At 45.9% G+C, this 22300-nt stretch overlaps 1 protein-coding gene across 1 annotated transcript in view; it reads left to right on the top strand.

Annotated features, from left to right (window-relative positions):
- The window catches only part of LOC6595112 (putative uncharacterized protein DDB_G0277255), a 64912-nt gene that overhangs the window by 17274 nt on the left and 25338 nt on the right, over window positions 1-22300 (top strand). The window contains exon 2 of the mRNA XM_026994733.1: window positions 2582-2645. The gene's annotated coding sequence lies outside the window, so the exon portion shown is untranslated. The remainder of the gene's footprint in view (window positions 1-2581; window positions 2646-22300) is intronic.

Here is a 22300-nt window from a genome sequence, read left to right as displayed (position 1 = left end):
GTTTGAGTTTGCATTGCTTTTGATGCGTGGAAATCGTATAAAAGATGCGTTAATCACATTTATTCATATCTATTTATGGGCACTGAGTGTTTGGATCTCTGAAGTCATCCTCAGGCAGAGCCACAGGCACGGCCCCAGTCCTACAGCCATCATCATCGCATCAACAAAAAGTGAATGGTTTTTATGCTTAACCATCATCAATGCTCCGACGAGTTGTACAATTATGACTTTACACTTTGTGCCGCCTTTTGGGTGGTTTACGATCTACCGGCCACGTTTTATGGCCCATCGTTTAGCCCCGGCTAATGGGTGTTATTCTTTGGTAAAAAGTGTTGACACTTTACTTCGCAGAGCTATTCACCTATCGAACCCAAAATATCAATAAGCGATCGTTAAACTTAAGCTCCCAAAAGCCCCGTCCAGTCAAAGGAGTTGCCAAAAAGCGAGCGATCTAGGGTTGGGCATTTCCGCTTCTTACTTACCTGACATCTTGTTAATGCTGTGTGAAGAGACGGCCACAAAAGACACATGAATCGACGTGTATATATTGTCAGAGGATTAGGTATTAGTTGGGACTGGTTGGGGACCAGCTTTCAGCAGAGATCTGCATATGTTTATGTGTTTTAAAGTCCCTATTGAAAGCCAGCAAACAGAAGTCGGTGTCTGCCAGTGTCTGCCATTCATAGGCTTTGTTGACACTTTTACTAATCTGATTTTTTCAGCACTTTCTAAGTGGGAAACCAATCCATCCCAGGCAACTCAACTTTGTAAGACTCTGTTTTGGGCCATTAAATTGCCTTTCCGCCGAAGCGGGACCAAGACTAACCCATTGGGCAAGTCAGACGAAAAAGATATATACATATACATATATAAGAAAAAAAACCAAACCATTTTGGCAATTTGGAGCAGTTCGAGACGCAAGAAATGTTGAAATACTTAGCAAAATACAGCCACAACGGCACACAATAAAAAATAAACGAACGTTTTTATAGCTTTTCAATTGATTTTAAAGTTTTTGGCGTGCAGAGCAATAAATAAAACTGCGTACGGCGCATTTTACAATAATAAATCTCCCAGACTCTGGCCGCGTGTGTGTGTATCTGTGTATCTCCTAAAAGTCCCCAGATCAATGTGTGCATTTGTATCTGCAGGTATGAGTGCCCCAAGAAAAAGTGGGCGTGCTGCGTGTTTCGTTGTTGGCAGCAGCGCACTTTGCGCATTAAAATGCCGCGCATGCGTGCCAAAGTGTTGCAACGTCAGTCAGAGTCAGAGTCAGATTCAGAGTCGTGCCTCTGCCCCCTCCCTCAACCTGTTCCCTTCCACCTGTACAGGATGTGAGCAGATCGTGTTGGGCAATATGCCCAAAAACACTTCTGACCTGCCCCAAAGTCCCGCCACAGAGCTTCTCTCTTTTTTTCATTACGCCTCGGCCGATCGTAATTAATGTTGCGCTTTTATTCATAATAAATTCACTTTAAATGCATGTTTTCTCGCGCATTAAAAGCGCATAAATTAAAAATCAACACCCAAATGCGTCAACAGGTGACTCCGAGAGAGCTGAGCTGCGTGTGGCTGCCCCACAGAGGGAATGGTGCAGAGAGCTACGGCTGGTGGCCGTATGGACGTATGGCCATGGCCATGGCTGCCCCATCACTCATACGCAATGAAGACATTTATATGGCGAAAGCCATTTAGCGCCAGTCGCCCCGTTGTCGCTTCTTTTTTGGCGCCAGGACACAGGCGGCGCAGTGGGGGACTGGACGACAGGTGTACAGAGATTCCAAGGCAATAAGGGATTGCTCAGAGCAATGTGCCTGTTACGTTGCTGATCCCGATCCCTCTTCCCAGCCACGCCTCTGGTTTGCTCTACTCACGCACTTGCTCGTCTGGCTCTGCCGCCTATCTGCGGCACTTGGCGTTTTTCTAGCCGCCGCCGCCGCCTTTGGCCACAGCACACGCAATGGGCGTTGCCAGGCAGGCACCTGTTGCCCCAGCCAGCATTTTCCGCTGAAATCAGAGCAAGGCAAGGCACAAACTCACATACATGTACATAGTTGCAGTTGAAGCTGTATCTGTGTCTGTATCTATGTGCCTGATGACAGCATCTTGGGCAGGCGGGCAGGCGACTTGTGCGTTGGCTTTTGGCTGTGGAACATGTTAATTCGTGGATTGCATAAAGAGAGTAAACGGAGACAGCATCTGGAGCCGTTACATGGCAGACCGAACGAAGACCGTTGGCTGCCGCTGCTGCTGCTGCTGCTGTTGGTGGAAGTTGCTCCTTATTTTATGTAATTGCCAACTAAACACTTTCAGTCGCAATCGTAGACATCGTCTGGGTCTCCGTCTACGTCTCCTTCTCAATGTCCGCTTTCAGCTTCAGCTACGGCTACGGCTACGGCCACGGCTTTAGATCCAGCTGCAGCTCCTCCAGCGTTTATGTCTAATTAAAATTGCTCTGCGTGCCGGGCATGCCAATGGCTAAAAAGCAGTATCTATAGCTGGGGTGTACTTATATGTTAAGTGTGCTGATTTGTATTAATTATAACGCTTTAATGCTATTTCACTTTGAAACTATTTGCAGTGCACTGGCTGGCATTTCCTGCGCACAGCACACATTCTTCCTGCCCCGCTTCGGGGGAGCCAAAGTAAGTCAATAAATCTATGCAAAACTTATTATAAATCATATGACAAACCACGTCCAACCGAGCCGGGCGGGGGCACTTTTAATTACCTGTTTTAGCCACACACAATGAACCAGATCCCCCTCCATATACATAGGTTGGCTATTGATGTTGCTGTTGTTGCCATTGTTTCTGTTGTTTTGTCATAATAAGCCGCCTTAATTTGGCTTAATTTGCGGGGCGGCGGCCACAGGGTCGTATGAGTAACGTTTAATTGCGGGCCAAAAGCGAGGCAGCAGCAGCAGCAGCACACTTGAAAGAATTTCAACTGAAATTGCTCATTACGACGGGGGGCCATTCCTTGGAAATAGCAACAAAAATAACAGTTACTGCTGCATTAACAATAATAATAATTAAAAACCAATTCTTTTTTTCTTCATTTCTGTTTCTGATTCGTTTGTTCGTATGACTGGGCCATAAAACAACCAGAAAACTGGACTACAAACACACTCACATACTATATACGATATATACATACATACATAGATACTGAGGTATCCGTGTATGCTATACCTGCCTGTATGTTCGGTTTAGTTTATAAATTTGCTTAGTCAAGCGGCAATAAACAGAAGAAAAAACTGGGCGCAGCCCACTGGCAGGCCAAGGAACTCTACACAAAGCAGAAAATATATTACAGAAAATATATAGATACACCCGAAAGATTGCAGCTAAATATTATTGCAATTAATAATTTAGCAATAAAAGTTGCCACTCTGCGCCAGAATTATAACACAAATTATTAACAATTAAGCCTTGCCACTTAAGCAGCAGCAGCAGCCCCCCAAAAAAAAACAAATGTCTGGCCAAATTTCTGCCATGCTGCAAGTGCAATTTTTGTTGCTGCTGCTGCTGCTGCCGCCACCGGGAGTTAGGCAACAATTAAGCAATTTTCATAATTACAAACAATGACCAATTCTTTGACACGCTCGCAAAGCGCGCAGAGTTTTTTTTTTGTATTTTAACCAGCGGCAAATGCAACAGCAACCTGGGGCCAGTGCTACTGCAAGTGCAACTGCAACGGCAACCCGTTAAGCGCTGATTTGAGCCCGAGACTGGCAGCTGATGCATGTTTAATCGGGCTGGGTCAGAGGGGAGTGGAACTGGCAGTGGATATACGTAATTCCAGCATAAATTCAAATTTAATTTGAATTGTTTCCCAATGAAACTGTTTCTTATATTTTAATATATTTCCCATATTTCCTAGACTCGTATTACCTTCTCCTTTAAAGGAGAAAAATCTGCAGTGCATGTGAACAACCAGGCAGCAGCAGCACCCAGCACCCAGCATCCAGCAGCCTGCCAATGCGGCTGCCACTGGCTCCACCTGACAACAATCACGTGCCCAGCAAATGTGCGGCAGACAATTGACCAGAGGCTGCCACCGACGTGTCGTGCATTAGAGTGAGGACAGATGGATGCTGCAGAAGGAGAGCGAGAGGGAGAGGGCGAGGGACAGGGGCTTGTTGGGGTGCAAACAGGCAGCTGATTTTACAGGGAATTTCTGCACCGATTTATATAATCAGCAGCGACACAAAACGTGGCAACATACTGCAAATAATTCGCCGCTTTAGGCAATCTAAAACAATTTGCGTTTTGTGTTTTTTTCTTGGGGCCAAGACAAAGGCATGACAGTACGGTCTCGACGGCCTCTACGATTGGGAAACTGACCAATGGGCGTACCAGTGGTTGCAGTGGTTCCAGCAGTTCCAGCGGATCGGACTGGAATTGGGGGACATATGAGACGACTCATCGTCCCACCCGCAATTAATGCATAATAATTGCAAATGAAATTTTAGCCCAGTAGCAGCGGCTCTGGCTTCGGCTCCAGCTCCGACTCCAACTACAACTCCAGCTCCGATTGCAACAAAGTGCGGCAAGTGTTGCAAATGCCGGCCAAGCAGGTCTCTAGGGTCTTCTGTGGCTGCGGCTACACGATATTAAACAATAATTGTAACTGTAAAGTGAGCTTAACGTGAGTGCATCAAAGCATAATCTTTCTTGCAACAGACACAGCCACAGACACGGCCACAGACAGACACTGAGACGGATGGAAGACAGAGCCAAAGCGCAGACTGTAAAACAAAACAGACAGAAAAAAAACACCACTCATTGAGAGAAAAAACCAGCAAACAGAGAGATAGACAAACGGACAAATGGACAATCGGACGAGGAGTCAAGAAACTTGGCTAGTACGTAAAACATTCCGCCTTATAATTAGAGCAGAAATTCTGACGTTTCTATTTCAATTTCCAGCAAACGCCACGCAAAACTGCCACGCCAAGTGACGTTTTGATTGAGTGATTGGCAAGACAAGACGCGGCCCTGCCCGGCCCGGAGACGGGGAGACGGAGACGGGTGAGACGGAGTCCCAGTAGCCAACCCGGTAGCCAACCAGGCAGCAAGTGTTTGCCCACTGCGGTTGCTCTCCGATGGTTGCAAATATCTGCATACCAAGGTACTCCATGGACTGGCATAGTGTGGCATGGCATGGCCTGGCCCTGCCTGGCAAATAGCTGAATGAAAATCATTGTGAAAGAAGGTCTCGGGTTACCCTCGCCACCTATCCGATCCGATCCGATCCGCAGGTTGCTGGCTGGCTGTCGCACTCCAAATCCGGCACGTAATTCAAGACCCGGAGAAATTTTCATTGCTTTATAACAAGAGCCAGTAGAAAAACCTCCTACTCCGATCGTGTCCACTTTGTAGAAACATTTATAATTATCATCGCAAGACAATTTCGCAGAAAGAAAACTTCAGCTATGGCTGCGGTTGGGGTAGGGGTTGGGGTTGGGACCACACCCACCTTTATGCCATACGAGTTCCAAGTGGTAATTGCACCAATTTGAATACGTAATAAAAGTCGAATGAGCAGCAAATCGATTAGCAATCTAACGCGCCCATTGTGTGGTCGTATCAGATCTCTTTTCCCCAATGCTAGAGACCAGATCTTGGACCCGGTCCGGTCCCGACTCCCCGACTCCAAGCACGAGCTAGACGACGAGACGTCTGTCTACCAGTCCGATCGATCGATCGACGGACTGACCGACCGATCGACTTGCGGATACTGTCCGCTGTCGCCTGCCACCGCTCAATGTGAAGGTCAGTAGGTGGCGGCCGGCAACCACAAACAATCAATTAGACCGAATGCCTAAAACGGTAAAATCCATATGTGTATACCATGCCGTATACCGTACCTCCGATAAAACTCCGATCGTTCTGGTTCTCGTAATGCTATGCATAGAAACGGTTTGGCCGGCTGTCGATCAGGAACCTGGGTGTGTTATGTATCTGGATCTACTTCCAGTCATGCACCAAGATCAAGGTGAGACACACAGAGCCGGTACCGAGATGGGAACCAAATGAATCAGACGCTTGAGTCAAAGAGGAAGCTGAGATAAATCAAGAATAAAAAGAAAAACTCTGACTATTCAGGCAGATTGTACTTCAAGGAAATTATTTGAAAAATCTCTTCAGACTTACTTTTAAGCATTCGATTGGAAATTCTTCTTCTAAAAAAACTCGAAATATGCTTTCCCCAAGACAAAATATTTTTGCTTATTCAAGCAGATCCACTTTGTATGATAATCCACTATACCATAAGTATTCCCCCCAAAAAGAGCTCGATGATCGTTTGAAAGTAGTTTCAATTGTTGGATTAGTGTCGCCTTAGCTAATGGCTTGCTGCCAGATGCTAACCGATCAAATTGTAATTGTTAATTGCTTTCTTTTATTGTCATACTCGTACCCATACCCGTACGAAGACCGTACAGAGATCAAACCTCGCCCACGCCTCATCATGGGTGCTCCAATTTGATTTGATAGTTTCTTGGATCGGGTATAAAGGAAATGTTTTGACAGTTTGCAGTTATTGTTTGATGCGCTGTCCGGGAGATGAGTTCATTAAGTGCGCCATAATTGAGCCTTAAATGTAAGGCCCAACTTATGAATGGGCGTGCGTTTTGACAGTCGGATTGACTGCCTGACTGACTGACTGACTGACTGAGTGACTGACTGACTGACAGGCTGACACTGATGGGCCATAGTGGATGTATTGTGATTGGGCCAAGTGAAATTGATACAACGAAAGTAGGCAAGAGCCAAAAACGCTTTGATGGCGACCACTTCCTGCTCAGCTTCTTTTTAAGTCTCCGCTTAAGTGTATTGTATTTTATGTGCAGCTATTTAATTAAAACAAGGGCTTGGTTATCTGGTTACCCGCCGGCCTGGCCTTGATAAGACCCAGCCCGGACAAGAGGCCACAGACCAGAGAAGCCTATGCCCATGTCCGATCAGGGCGCTCCTTTCGACCGTTGGCATGGCATATTAAATGGCATACAGTGAAATTACAGACATTTGATGCCATTAGCACTAATTTTGCCATCTGCAATTGCAGAACTCACTTGAATTGTGCCGCTTGTATTGGCTCTAACAGATTTACACCGCCCAATGGAGGCCCAGAGCTCTATCATATTGATTTCCATGTCCGGACCGGACCAAAGCGAACTGAAGCGAGCCGGGACCGGACCGGACCGGACTCGTGGCAAATCAAATCGAAATGAATCGCAACGAATCGAATCGAGGCAGTCTTGGAGTCGGGGACTGGCACTGCGACCAGATGAAATAGATCCGCTTTAATATCGGTAATTAGGACCACACCTATGCGATATTCAAAGTGATTTTTATTACAATCGCAATCTCTGCAAACTTTGCTTAGATTCTGACTTGTATTTATTTTATTTTTTATGTTTATGGCAGCTGCCTTTTGGCCGAAACTCGATTAGTTTCAATTTGCTCTCGTGTTGCTGGTGCTGGTGCTGGTGTTGGTATGGTTTATTGGCCAGATCTAGCATACCCAACATTTATATTGTTGCTCTCCCTCTCTCCCTCTCCCCCCCTCTCTCTCACTCTCTCTATACATATATTTTATATTTGCATGCTGTTTTATTGAGCCGCAGCCATGGCCCCAACCTCGCCGCAATTCGGAGTTGGAGTAAGACTATACGAGTAGTGGGGGATCGGATCGGAACGGAACGGGATCGGGATCGGGGGCATATGGGTTGCATATCACACGATAGACTGACCTTAAACTTGCCATGCGGCTTTTGTTATGGCAAAATTTAAATAAACTATGCAGCGGTCAACTTCTATGTGCAATTAGTTTTCCTATGTATCCCTCACCCTCCCTCTCCCCCTCCTGCACCCCACCCATTTTGTGTTCGTAGGTTTCGCGTCGTGTGTTGAAAGTTTTTTTTTTCCATATTTCTCCTTATTTTTTGTGCTGTTGTATTTTTGATTTTGTGGCGAGGTAGCAAGCAGCAGGTGGTCCCCTGCTGCACTGCCGCCAAAAGCTAATTGTGTTTTTCTCACATTTGCAGTTAGGGGCAGGCCCCGTTGCCGCCGTCGCCGCTGCAGCCGATGCCCATGCGAGTATCTGTGAGATACATGTGTGCCATGCTCTATGCTTAAAACAAACACACAATAAATTGCCTGCGCACAGCGTGCGTCCCAGCATTTGGTGGTGCCACAGCGGTGCCGCAGCGGTGCAGCAGTGCGGTTCTACTTCCATTTCATTTTGTTCATTTTGCATGTTGTAAATTGAGGCAAGTTAGCCATGATGTTGGCCGATTCCTGCTCTCACTCTAGCCTCCTTTAATGGAGGAAATCGTTAGGATTTAGCTATTAAGTATATATAATTGCTTGTTAGCGAATGTGAATGCTAGCGAATTATATGCTCAGTCCGGCCATTAGACTCCCAGAGAGAGAGAGAGAGAGCGAAAGAGGGAGAGTGAGAGAGTGCCAAGACCCAAATTGAATCCGAATCTGGATGGAACCATCATCAGCATGATCATCAGCATCATCATCATCATATTCACCCATGTCTATCCCCATGCATCTTGGTACCGATTCTCAGGCATTTCTGCTGTCATCATTGCCATTCCCCAGTGTCCAGTGGGGCTACGGCTACCTGTGTTTTCTCTCGCTGTCATCGGATCTCTGGCCAGTTATCTCACATTTGTATCCGCGCTGGCCGGCCTATCAGAGCTCTATCGCCTTATGACTACCAGATTTTTCTTTCTTTCTGAAGGAGCTGCTTCAGGTCTGGCCTGGCCTGGCCTGGCCTGGCCTGGCTCAAATCCCCACAACCGGTTGCCAGCGGCCAGGAGAGTCTGAGACTCAGACCGCATGCTTCATTAGACGTCACATTTGGCCAAAGCGTAAAGTGTTCAAAAGCGAAAACGACCCGTCATACGACAAGATCATGATACGAGGATCTCAGATACACTGTTGCAGCGGCGGCTGCCCAAGATTTTCACAGAGATTTTCACTTTGCCCACTAATGAAGGCAAAGTCATATGGACAAACAAAAATATCGTCTAGGAAAATTAAAATAAATAAGCAACACATTTTCCAAACAGGTGCACGGCCGCCTTGTCCTCCATCTAATGGAAAAACTTAAACGGCAACAGGGAGTAGAGTGGAGGGGTGAGGTGGAAAATAGTAACTCGCTCATGCAGATAAACAGTTAGGAAAAGCCCGGCGATGGCGATGGCGTGGCGATGGCGTTGGAAACGTTTTGTCCGTGGACCACATGTGGGCTGAGAGATGCGCTCGAAATGAACTCAACTCGAGTGGTGTCTGCAATTGCAATTTCCTCGAGGGGGAGGGGGTGTTGATGTTGGTGCCCCATCATATGCATAAATATATATGAACATGCAACACTGTTGAGCTGCCAGTCAGCTTTAGGCATCTCCAGTCAGCCTATTTGCTGTACGGTTGCGCCCCGCCCCCTCAAAAAACATTGAAGAATTTTTCCATGTATCCGTGTTTCCATGTATTAATACTGCTGGATTGTCTTCGACTCTGAGAGTAGCAGTCGATTGTTTGCATAGCACAAACAACTAACTTAGACTGAGAGTCAGAGTTGGACCTGGACATGGACTCAGAGTCGGAGTCACCCAGTCTCAATCGCAGTCTCAGAAGCGGCTAGCGACTGCCGCCAAGCAGTCTGTTGACTGTTTTCAATACCAAATTGGTGACAGCTAACGCCAACAGCAGCAACAGGCAGCAGCAGCAGGTAGCAGCAACAGGCAGCAGCAGCAGCAACGACAAAAGCAAACGTTGTCGTCTCGCTCGTATTAGTTTTAAATGCCACATTGGCATTGGGCAAACACTTTGAACTGCGCGGCAAAAAGCCAGAGCCCCAGGTCGCAGCCGCGATACTCTATCAGACGGGGCCTTTGCCCAGTCTCTGCCCCAACAAGACAAAAGTCGGCGTTCCCGGAGATGGCCCCTGGCTAATAGCTGGTCACCAGCTGTGGACAGCACTGTCCACCTGGCACCACTTTGTGTTTGCCCCTCTGCTTGTTTGTTTTGTTTGTCTCTTAGGCCTAAGCGGCGTTAATGCGTAGAGCAAACACTCGTATGGACCACACAGCAGCAGCAGCAGCAGCAGCAGTAAGCAGCAGGCAGGCGAGCAGCAGCAGCAGGAGCTAGAGCTAGAGCTTGAGCTCCGGGCTACCGTTAGCAACTGGCCAGGGGCTTTGCTAATTGGCCAGAAAGCTGGAAAAAAGAGCCATGGTAACAAAAAAAGTCAGTAATGCGGTGACCATGGAGATTGTGTGCCGCTGGTAGACAGAAATTCTCAAGCAATTATGAAAGTTTCACTTTTTGGGGGCCCATGGCATGCGCCATGCCATTCCACAGCAAGGAAAGGAAATTATGCAAAAAAAAAAAGAAGCAAAGAGGCAAATGCGAAATGCGAAATTTTTCAGCTGTTTGCCAATTTTGGCCATGGCAAATTGCTTACCCGGCCTGCTGCCTGCTGCCTGCAACAGCGATTGGCGATGGCTTAAAAAGTTGTAAATTAATAGGCGAAAATACGTGAAATATCACAGACAAACACACTTTTCCAATGGGTGAACGCCCATTGCGGGTCTTTCAATCAAATGGCCGAAAATGGCTTCTATAAATTGCGGCCCATGCATTAAATGTGACGTTTTTTTTCGGCTGCCTCGGACTGCGGCACTTACCAAACAATAAACATTCATTTTACCATGCAGCTGACAGAGATTTGTTGCAACAACAAGAGCTGCTGTCAATTGCCAATTGAAATTTATGCAGCATGCCTGCTGCCTGCTGCCTCCTGTCTCCAGTCTCCTGCCTCCATCTCCTTCTTGGCCAGAACATTTGGGTGTGACGACCGATCCGATCCGATCCGTTCCTAACCCGGGCGACACTTGAGTCAATTTTAATTATGTGCACTCGTATGCCAGCAAATAATGACGTCGGGGGTTGCCCAAAAATGGCACAGACAACATGGCCAGAGCACTCCAATGGACTCGGAGCCCCATGGACCGTCCACTTTTTGTCGGATTTTCCGTGCCTGTGGTTGTGGTTGTGGTTGTCGTTATGTTTGTGTTTGTGCTTGTGCTTGTGGCAGTCCTGCCTGTCGTTTGTCAAATTGCCATAAGAGACTGCAGCTGGAAAACCTGGAAAATGCTAGCAAAACTCCAACACGATTCGTTTTGTTATACCCTTGTTCAAAGAAGTACTGCGAATGGGTGGAGAAGCTGGTCAAAGTCTGGGGATGGAAAGGGTTTTCTTCAACTAAAGGAATATTCATGATTGTATTTGAATATTCTGGAATCCTTCTGCTACTTATAGATGAAAACTATTCATAATCTAACCATAGGTATGGCTAAGATACTCATTTCTTGGAAGAAGTCACAAAACTAAAGCCCATATCTGTTGATACGCAATATCCTAAAATGATCCTAGATAGAGGGATATTTATCTTCATATCACGGACCTGTAGGTTGCAAATTGCCTACAATTTTGATCTGCATCTGTCAGGGGAAAGATTATACTTAAATCTCCTATGAACATTTTCAATTATCTCCCCCGAATCGTAACACTTTTCTGGCCGGGCAAGTGTGTGCAGCTGCTGGCAGCCAAGTCAGACTCAATTTGATGTTTGTTTTAGGTCGCACTTGTTTTGCATGCGGGCCTCGCCCATCACTGACAGCAGCAGCAGCACGCCCACCGGGTGTGGAAATGGGTACGGCTGCCATTTTGGGTGGGTGTTGCACTCAACACTTTCGCCAGTGTCGAAGCCTATGCTGACGCCGATGCCGAAGTCGATTTCGATGTCAATTGGTTTTGTTTTTTTTGGCAGTCTGTACCGCAAATTGCATTGATTTGTGTGGGAATGCGGCGTTAATTTGATTTGATTAATCAAAGTGCATGCACAGATTTCACCCGAGAGATCCGAGCTGATACACATGCCGATCGATGCGAAGGAGCGCAGGCGCGCTTCAACATGTGCCGCCGCCGGGTCGTGGCTTGGGATATGCGCATACGCTCGTGGTGTTTTCTGTTTTTTTCTGGCTTGTGTTTTTTATAGGTGTATGGCCAATAATTCACTCGGGCGGCCTAACGGTTTATTAGCATAAATAAAAATAAAATTGATATGTTTGAACTATTTCCTGCAGCAATGCGCGCTACAATTTTCGTACATGACAACCAACAACCATCCAAGCAACGTTCAACGAGCAACAGGCGACGGCAACAAGAACAACCTGCAGCGAGGCTTAGTGGCTGCCCGCGACTGCGACTGGGCCAAAACGAGCTGCGACTAAGTGGATTCAGCTCTAACTCCGACTCCGCTCCGACTCCGCTTCGACTCCAGCTCTAGCCGCAGAGTGCGGAATTGGTAGCCGCTGCAACAAAATGTTGCGATGTCAGCCGCAACGACGACGATGAAGGCGGCGCATGCAAATGGGGTTAGGGTACAGGCACAGGTACATTTGCAGGGTGCAGTGGAGTGGAGGGGCTGGACTGGACTGGGGCTGGGGCTGGGTTAACCACCATCGTATCTAATGGTTATATAAATTTGGCACTTCATGTAGTCCACAGGCTGTGGTCCGCTATTGCCGTTGTCTAAGCGCTTGTTTTAGACCCGAACACTGCCTTGATCTAAAACAATATTGGGAGAGGGGGCAGACAAACGACAACTGACAGGAAAAGGCTGGGTTTTGGGTTCACTTGTAGATCAGGCAAACGATTGTCGAACCTCTCTAACCACGGGAAATGAGTGTATTTTATAATTAGTTTGGTTCCATAAAATATATGAAATATACTCGTATTCAACCGAAATGTAAATAACATTCAGGAAATTACCCAAAGGCTCACTGAAAAGCTTCCATCCGTGGATCTATTACATGCCACATTGATGCCACGCCTCAGCTATGGCCAGTCGAGGCTATAGCCTCTCAGTCTCCATTTGTCCCCAGGTGACATGTTAATTTTTATTGAGCCCAGAGCCAGAGCGGGACGGCCAGAGATACACGCAGTCGACACGCACCACACGTACGCCAGTCACTCACTGGCTCACTGGCCACGCCCTCTTGTCTATAGCGAAGTCAACTCTCCGCCGATTCATTGGCTCAGTTCGATAAAGTTATCATTTATGCAAATTTCCCTGACAGCTTTTTGACAAAAACGAAACGAAAACGAGCTTTTTAAAGGCGGTTCCCCGCTCCCCGAGGGTTTCGGGGATCTGCATTTTGATTGAAATATTTCGTATGAAAACCATTTATGCCATTTGCATAATCAGACAAGAGTCTAGACGGGTGCCCAGGTCTAGTAATTTTCTGATTTTCTTGGGCAGCCGAGTCGCAACTACTAATGATTCACCAGAAGCTCCGTCTAATCACATGACCAGTCCTGTATCTGGAGTCTGGGGTCTGGGGTCTGTGTGTGGCCAAAAGCCAACAGCGACTAATATGCAGTTAACCCACAAATGCCAACAAAAGCAAAAAAACGGCTAAGACAACACGAGCTATTATTAAAAATGGAAAAAAAATGATTATAAAACCAACAACGGCCAATGGCCAGCCAGCGGACAATGAGGCTCGACGCGGGCCAAAAGCTAGACAAAGTGTAATTGATGATGAAGAAAAGAGATCGATCATATTATGCGAACGCATATCAATCACGACCACGACAAAATACACACACACACACACACCTAATGCTGGGCCTACATGGCGTATGCGTAACGTGTGGCATTTTGAAGCTGCGGCTACGCGGTGGCAGCAACTACGGCTACCTGACCATAACCCACGACAAGAGCGAAGCGTAAATATTGGCTCTTTGGGGCCAGTGTGTATGCGGTTTGGGGCGTGACACTGCCCCGCAAAAATGTTTAACCCGGCTAACCGTGCGTATGAGTAATGTTCAAGTGCAAAAACAAAAGCAGACGAAGAAATAGAAAAAGAAACAGAGAAACAGAAACTACAGAAAATATAGAAATAAGTGTAATAAGGCCCCGGCATTCCATTGAAACGAGTTTCATATTAATTGGCCTTTTCATAGCTGAATATTTGTTTCGGTTTCTTTATTCCTCCGGCCTTATGCGGGTTCAATGGTTTGTTCTACTTTCTGGGCCACCCCTTTGTGGCGCAACCGCCTCCGTCTCCTGCCCCCTTCTTTGTAAATTACAAAGCACAAAATACAATCAATATGAATCTGTCGACTATATATATACATAGAGCTAGCTGCTCCTCTTTGAATCATTCAAATTGTGGAATTGTGCCCAAAGGCAAATACAGAAAATATATGGCTGTGCCCCTCTGCGTGGACCCAATTTCTTGGTCGGCACTTTTTTTTTGTTTGCTTTTGGCCATTTCTTTATTGTTTGTTTTGATTAATTTTGTGTTGTTGGTTTTGTTGTCTGTGTATCTTAAGTGGAGCAGAAGAGATTTCGCGCTCGTTTATCCCCGAGTGGCAACCCAATGCTTCCGTTGTTAAACGATTCGAATTAAGACTCCCCTTCTGCCCAGGGTTTATGTGAATGAAGTTTTAGAAATGGAATGTGCTGTGCCAGCGGAAATGAATGGGGATCCAACTTTCTTTTGGGTGTGTTCCGCCCGTATCTCTGCCATCGAATGATTGGGCAGAGCGATACCAACCAATTGGCGCTATAAATATTTCGATTTTGCGGCTGATAAAGTTCAAAGAGTTCCCCCCACTTACGGCTTAATTAAGAAGAAACATTTTACACACGTAATTAAAGTGGTAAAATCGCTTGAAAATACCAAAATAAGTTGAACAAATGTCAGGCCAAAGCCGCAGAAATACTAAGCTGTAAAAACACTTGAGAATCTTTATACCATAAATCTTCACTTCCACAGCCAGCACCAGATGCAATGCAGTCTGCAAAAAAAAAACACTTGTTGCTGTTGCCATTGCTGTTGTTGTGGTTGTTGTTGTGGCTGTGGCTGTCGGCTGTCTTGTTGGCTCATTTGACCTTTATTTCATAGAAAAAAGCGACGATGTCTGCATTTTGCCGTCTGCAATTGCGGGAGAGAGCAAAGAACCAGTTGGCCATTGATCATCACCTTCCTCTAGCCTCTTGCCGCTTGACTCTGTTGCCTCCTCGCCAATACGGACCCCGAAGACCATTGATACCCATACCATGGCACATACCATTGCCTGTCATTGTTGGCCTTGTTGTAGTTGTTAGCACAGCTAGCGTGAATCATAAAGGCGTCATAGGTGCGACTAGAATGATACCCTGGAGGGCACGAGACACACACCAATTAATCAAAGAAGATGTATAGTAAAGTGAATTTAATTAATATAAACAGAAGATAAATGTATCGTTTTGATGTTAGAACCAACTATAGTGAACCCAGTTTCCTGAGAGCTCCCACCCAGCCTAATATACCTATAATTTTGATCCCATACCACAGAAGAAAAGCCGTTAAAGTCATTTCGCATCATTAGTATGATATGTGCGCTTGTATGGGTGTTGATTTCTGATTTCCGAGCTGAATGTCTTCTATCTTTTACGAGACGTCTGTACATCTGTGTATCTTTGTGTGTGTTGCCGGCTGTGAGAATTACTAAATGCGCATGTAAATGCAAGTGCCGAGCAGCGGCACCAACAGCAGAGGAGGAGGCAGAAGTTGCCGTACGAGTGCGAGTGTTCCCCCAGCTTTTAATACCCACCTTGACTTTGATAGGCCATGCACGGCTGGGCCCGTAAATTAGCGGCAGTTAGTGACCCGGCCGGGCCGTGTGGATTGGCATATTTCATGCGCTAAATGCATCATTAGGTAATTTGATTTACGGCACACGTGTGTGCCCAGGGAGAAAGAGGAAGTGTACGAGTATATTGGTATTTATGACTCGGGGAAGATTTATCCAATGCATATGCTAAGTGTGCGAGTATGTGCTGGGGCAATTTAATTAAAATTGAAAACATTTTTCTGCCAGCAGCCGTATGGCCCGTATCGCCAAGTGAGGCAAACAATTTAATTAAAATTTCGTTTGATTTTTTCACTCTGCAAGAAAATGGCCAGCCAATCTGCAGCACTGACTTGAAGCTCTTGCAGCAGTGGCAGCTCCAGTTGCGTTGCACTTGCAGCAGTGGCAGTTGGCTGCCAAACGGCCAAACGGCGGCCATTTGTGTTTCGTTTTGGGCCACAAGCGCTCTTGGCTTTTTAGTGCTCTTTTGGTCAAAACGAGATCGCAGCAAGTGGCACGCAATGCGGCGGATGGAGGCTGCCACTGCCACTTCTCTGTCTCTGTCTCTGGAGCTGGAGCTGGACCTGGACTGCAGGAGCCGACTGATGCGTATCGAGCGGCATTTTAAATGAAGCGATTAAAATCGAACGCCTGCACAGTTACACATTTAGCCCCCAGCACCTTCTGCCCACAAACCGTACCCCTTTCGGAGAGTGTATCTTTTAATGCAATCAATTTTTCTCACAGCTGCCTGTTGGCATGAGAGCATCGATCATGTAAATTGAAATTGAGTTACATGACCAACATGACATCATTTGCGACTATCGCAATTTTCTCGATCTCTCTCTCCAAAAAGATGTTCGTATGGTACACCCTCCTCTCCACTACTCGCCCGAGTACGAGTATATGGGTTCATTAGAATAAGCAAACAAAAAAAGTCTCGTATGGCGGTCAACAAGAGACGGAGTGCGTGTGGATCGGAACACCCACAGTTGGATAAACATTGACGCGAAGCAATTAGAGCCCCCGAGACAAGATGGCAAGTGAACTGCTGGCTCGCTGGCTCTCTGGCTCTGTCTGGGTCTGGGCCGGAGCCGGGGCCGGGAGCTATCTTACCAATGTATCCATCCCAATGGGTGCCTACCATTGGTCACTTCAACGAATGTATCGTTATTTATGCGCCTGTTTGCCTTTACAGACACACACACTCCGTTGTCGATGGGCGATTGTCATTGATTTATGCCACTAATTGTTATTCATCGCACCGTAGGTGGGCCTCGACTCCGTCTCCGGCACTATCCATCGATAGTTTAGGAGCTGTTCTATATCGCGTGCTGTTGTCGCATAAATCAGAGAGAACCGAACCGAACCGAACCAAACCGAAAGACTGGCAGCCGAAAAACTACATCACCTAATGATTTGTTTTTGGGGGGCCCTGACAATGGGCTACTACCAAAAACGGCAGTGCTGGCCAATAGCCTTTGGTTACAGCACCCGAATCTTAACCCCCTTCCTGGGCTGTAGTTCGTTTCGTTTAATGATCGCCTACGCAGAAAATGTTGCCTCTGATTTGTCTCATGTCAGCATAAATTTGTCTTAATTGATTTTAAATTCGAGCATTCTCGTTGTTGTTTTCGAATTTTCGAATTTTTTGTGTTTGTTTACGAGCGCTTGCAGGCCAAATTTGAATCTTCGAATGAGCTCAGCCACAGCCACAGCATCCACATTTGATCTGAAACAACAAATTATACTATATATTTTTCCGCTTTTAGGCGATTGCATAGCTAATGCCGTACCAAAACTGGTCCGATGTTTGGGCAGTTTGGTTTTGATTGAGCATGAATATGCATACTCAATTATTCGTATCTAATTCAATTAACGAGCCCTAACGACTTTATCTAAGCAATTTGGGGAAATCGCCCTGCAAAACCGGAAAACCTGTAGAGACGGGAAAACCTTTGCATATCGCTCGTAAATGTCAAAATGATGGATTTCTTTGCACTAACCACATTTGCGTGGGTGTGCTAGAGCCAAGGACAGCAACCAGGGTTCTCTAGGGAATCTAAAAGCTTTCCCAGTCTCATGTTTCAGATGACTATCAAAGCTTTCCACCTGATTAGATGAAGATACCCCCTGAAATTAGCTTGTTTCTTCTCTTTATGACAATCAAATCAAATTTAACATATGTAAACGAGCCTTAGTTTATTTGGTTACATCTGCATATATATTGATATATGTATGTCATTTACATTTACATTTATTGGAATGACGTCGGAAGATCGAGTGTGGACACATTTAAGGCAGCAAATTATCAACTGAAATTGCACCATAAATAAGCCAAACGAAATGTGAAAATTATGGGACAGATCGAAACAAGATTCGGTGCCAGCTAATGGCGTGGACCATGTCAAATGGGGGGTGCTTCTCACAGATCGTCGCACGCTTAATGGCGTGAATTATTTACCGATTTTAATGACAAGCCAATACCAATATACCAATATACCGATATACCAATATCGGACGCTGCTGTTGCTGCGCCTTTGTGGTTTTGTGCTGCTGCAGGCTGATTGTTGTTCGTACTAATACTTTTGCGGCATGTCATTGCTTTTATTTAAAACAAACCGTAAATGTTTAAATGCCGGCATAGCTTTGGCTAGTGCCGCCGACGCTAGACCTGATGCTGGAGCTGTATCTGGAGGTATGGGTTATGCTCTACGAGTATCGAATATGTGGTGTCGATGGTCTCGATGTGGCGGTGGCGGTGGCTGTACAGTGGCTATCGGTGGCATTCGGTGGCTCGTTTAAGGTGTGTCCCGGACCCCAGACCTTATAAAAATAAACAACAATGAAAAGCGACTCTATCGCTATCGCTATTGAATGCGTTAAATGCCGTGTATGTGGAGCAGTTTGATTTTCGAGAAACCTCCACTGTGCGAGTGGGGGAAAAAACAACAATGAAACGGCCTAAAAAAGATCAACAATAATTTCTGTTCGCTCTGGAGGGGGCTACTTAAATAAACAGATCTTTCGGCCAGGGACTCGCCGAGTGCTGGAGTGCTGAACGGTGGTGGGGGGATAATGAGAAATAGCGGCATCGAGCCGAACAAAAATAAACCACTCTTTGAGATATTTTAATCATAATAATAGACAACAGCCACAGAAAAGCTGACAAGAGCCTTTGTTCAAATGTCAGGCTTAATAAAGGCGCAAAAATTCATTTTAAACGTTTTTTAATGACGTCGATCTTGAGCTGGAATGAGTCTCTGTGTGAGCTGTGATAATGCCAAACTTGGGCAATTTCAATGGGACCTCGGAACCCCCCCTTCGCAATGACAACCAGCAGATTTTTACTTACTTACCCTGAGGAAAAAAAATAGACCCTTTGTTCTTTTTTTCTGGTGTTCGTTTCTGGTTTAAATTAAAGGTAGGCAAACCGAAACCGAAACCGAAACTCAGTCGAAATCCTCCTCCTCCACTGACACCCACAGCATGGCATCACGTACAAATATCGTATGCACGATTTTGCACTATTTTCATATTTATCCAACACCTGCGCAAAAAAGGGCCTGAAAATGGAAATGAAAATACAGTTCGAGATGGCTATGGATTTGACTATGGGATGAAGCAGATACCCAGAGATATCAGGCTTTGAGTCTCTTTGAGTTTCTGAGTCAACAGTGTTGCCATCGATCACGGCTTAACATGGAAAGCATGAAAAACTTTTATGTAGATTTCCAGCTCCTACAGATATTCAAATCAACAGCCAGAACGAAGATGCATCTTCTTTTGCATAGATAGATATGTCTTTGACTATGGACAGACCTCGAAGGGATTTCGTATGCCGATTCGCTTTGGAATGCAAAACTTTCTGGCCCTAACAAAAAGCGTAAAGACCCAAAAATTAAGGCGTTGAAAATCATTAAGCTAAACGCACGACATTTCCGTTTTAATCAACCACCCGCTACCAGCGAGATTAACTCGACTCGAAAAGAGCTACGAAAATGACAGAAACAGCGCCGAATCATTGGAGATGGAGATACATGGACTGAGGGTCGTGATGAATGAAAGAGCTATGGGGGGTGCCACAAAGTTTGGATACTCTATCAAATATCAGAGATGTGGCTTATTTAGAGAAATATTTATAGAGATTCGTGATTAATATTCTAGCAAGAGGAACAGACCTATCTTTGTGATAAAGGATGATGATTACTCTCCAAAAACTAACTAAACTTCTCCTGATAATTCATGCCCACCACCATAATAGATATAAGTGCGCACCCATGTAGATACACACATATATAACTTATCCTCTATCAAAGATCTCTGGTCCACTTAAGTTTTATCCACATTCCTGGCAATCTATCCAACACCTCCATGCATCTTTCGCCCTCCTCTGACACTCGGAGCAGCCAAGGCAAAGGCAAAGGCACAGGCACTGGCAACATGGTCTGCAGAAAATATCTTGCGGAAAAAAGAGTAAACATCAAAATTAACTTTAGCGGGAAAGAGTGCCGCAGAGGGCAGTAGGGAGAGAAGAGAAAACCGAATTTCATGGCTCAATGAAAAGACCAGCTTGAAGAACTAATAAACCTCGGCCTTATCCGGCACCAGCACCAGCTCCGACACCCGACCACAGTCAACCACAGGCCAAGCAATGGCTGTGGCTGTGGCTGTGGCTATGGCTTCGAAATATAGTTCATAGGCATTGTGATTGCCTTCAATAAATTGCAAATAATTTCGACCTCATTTCGCTGGGCCCGCCACACGGTCACGGACACCGTTTCGCGTTCGCCTGCACCCGGACAACGCCCCACATGCCACTGCCACTGGCACCCCGACAACTCCTCCGACTCTCCTCCTTCGTGAGCCACCTCCACACCACTCTGTGCGCTGCGTGATATAATTTTGAGATCTATAGACAGATCAGAGTGCTCCAAACAAAAAAAAAGGCTTTTCAGCGAGAGATACCACGCACATGAACGAAAAAATTTAGTGCGCCGTCATAAATTTTCCTGTGACTCCGTTCGACTTCTTTTTAATTAAAATGCTATCAAATGTCAAGTTTACATTGCTGGAGCGCCAGCTGCAAGACCGGCCAAAAGCCGGGGCACAGGCGCAGGCCCAGGCCCAGGCGCAGGCACAGACTTGGCCAAAAGCAAAGCAAACACTTGTCATCTTGACAGGCCAAACAAAGCGTGACAGACGAAAGGAAGGCAGAGAGAGAGAGGAGGAGACAGAGCAGGGCAGAGCAGAGCAGAGCAGAGGAGAGGAGGTAGGCCTAACGAGGGTCATTCAATGAGTTGGAGCTGCATTTGCATTTGCATAGGATACCCCCAGATATCCCACACAGTGATACTCACCGACACCGACACACATGCACGAGTCGACTCGTAAGACTCGCAAGCACTCTTGCACCTGGCAAATGTGGGCCCAGCTCACCTCTTGGACTCGCTCTTGGACATGTTTAAGTAATTGCGCGCGTGCGTGGTGGCAAACAATTGAGACACACTGTGCACACACCACACACTGGGCTGCCTTTGTTTCTGCCACAAGCTACAGTTTTGCTCTAGCTCTGGGTCTGGGACTGGGACTGGGTATGGGTATGGGTATGGGCCTGGGTTTTGGGCTTTGTCTCTTGTGTCTTGTGTCTGTCCGTCTGTCTGTTGATAGTTTAGTGGCGATAAGCGCGACATGTCAGCGTCAGCTTCAGCTTCAGCTTCAGATTCCGCTTCAGATCCAAGTTGAAGTTTAGCGTGGCAGGCAGCTTTAGATTTCGAGCACAATATATTTTGTCAGCTCAAACGGTGTACATAATAGCCCACAGATAAGATTGTAATGGGCCGGTTAAGCGGCTCATAAATCATTGGCATGGAAATTGCTTTTCCATGATAGACAACTTGTTGTGGCCGGCTCTCGTACTCTCTCGTAAGGTGACTTCCGCAAGGCAAGGCATGGCATGCCACGGCGAAACCTGCAAACTAAGTCGTTTTAAGCAGCACTTTTCACTTTCCGCCAAACACTCTTCACATCCGCTCGGATCCGGGGGCCCCGGTGAAAAGTTCATTTCGTTACAACAACAAAAACAAAACAAAAAGTAAACTCATTTTCATAACAGCCACCGCCACCGGTCAGTACTCAGTATTCAGCATCGTGAATGTGCAGCTTTTTATTTGTATTTGTATTTAATAGAAAAAAAAACCTCTGGTATGCGCTTCCTGTAGAAATATGCTGGGAAATCGAACGGCAAAGCGGAGAAAATAAAGCCATTGCTAACAGGAATTCATAGGAATTTTAAAAATGGCAAGAGCCATAAATAGAAAGGAAGGAACAAAAAATAAATATATTTTTATACATTTTTATACTCGTATTCGTACTCGATTGTTCACTTGTTTTCAATTGAGCTTTGGGAGTTGCGCTATAAATACGTTTACAATAAATTCTGAACAATCTTCTCGTATGTCTAGAAGTTCGTAAACCCTTTGAAGCTCTTTTTAGGCCTAACCAACTCAAATAACTATGGTCTTATATATGTCAGATGTCTTTTAAGACTCCGACATTCAATTCGACAATAAATTAACCCATTCTTT

This window comes from Drosophila persimilis, unplaced genomic scaffold (assembly GCF_003286085.1).
Source record: "Drosophila persimilis strain 14011-0111.01,24,50 unplaced genomic scaffold, DperRS2 tig00000000-arrow-pilon, whole genome shotgun sequence".
Classification (NCBI taxonomy): Eukaryota; Metazoa; Arthropoda; class Insecta; order Diptera; family Drosophilidae; genus Drosophila; species Drosophila persimilis.
The sequence above is the reverse complement of the archived record's forward strand: the minus strand, read 5'-3'. Positions and strand labels throughout refer to the sequence as shown.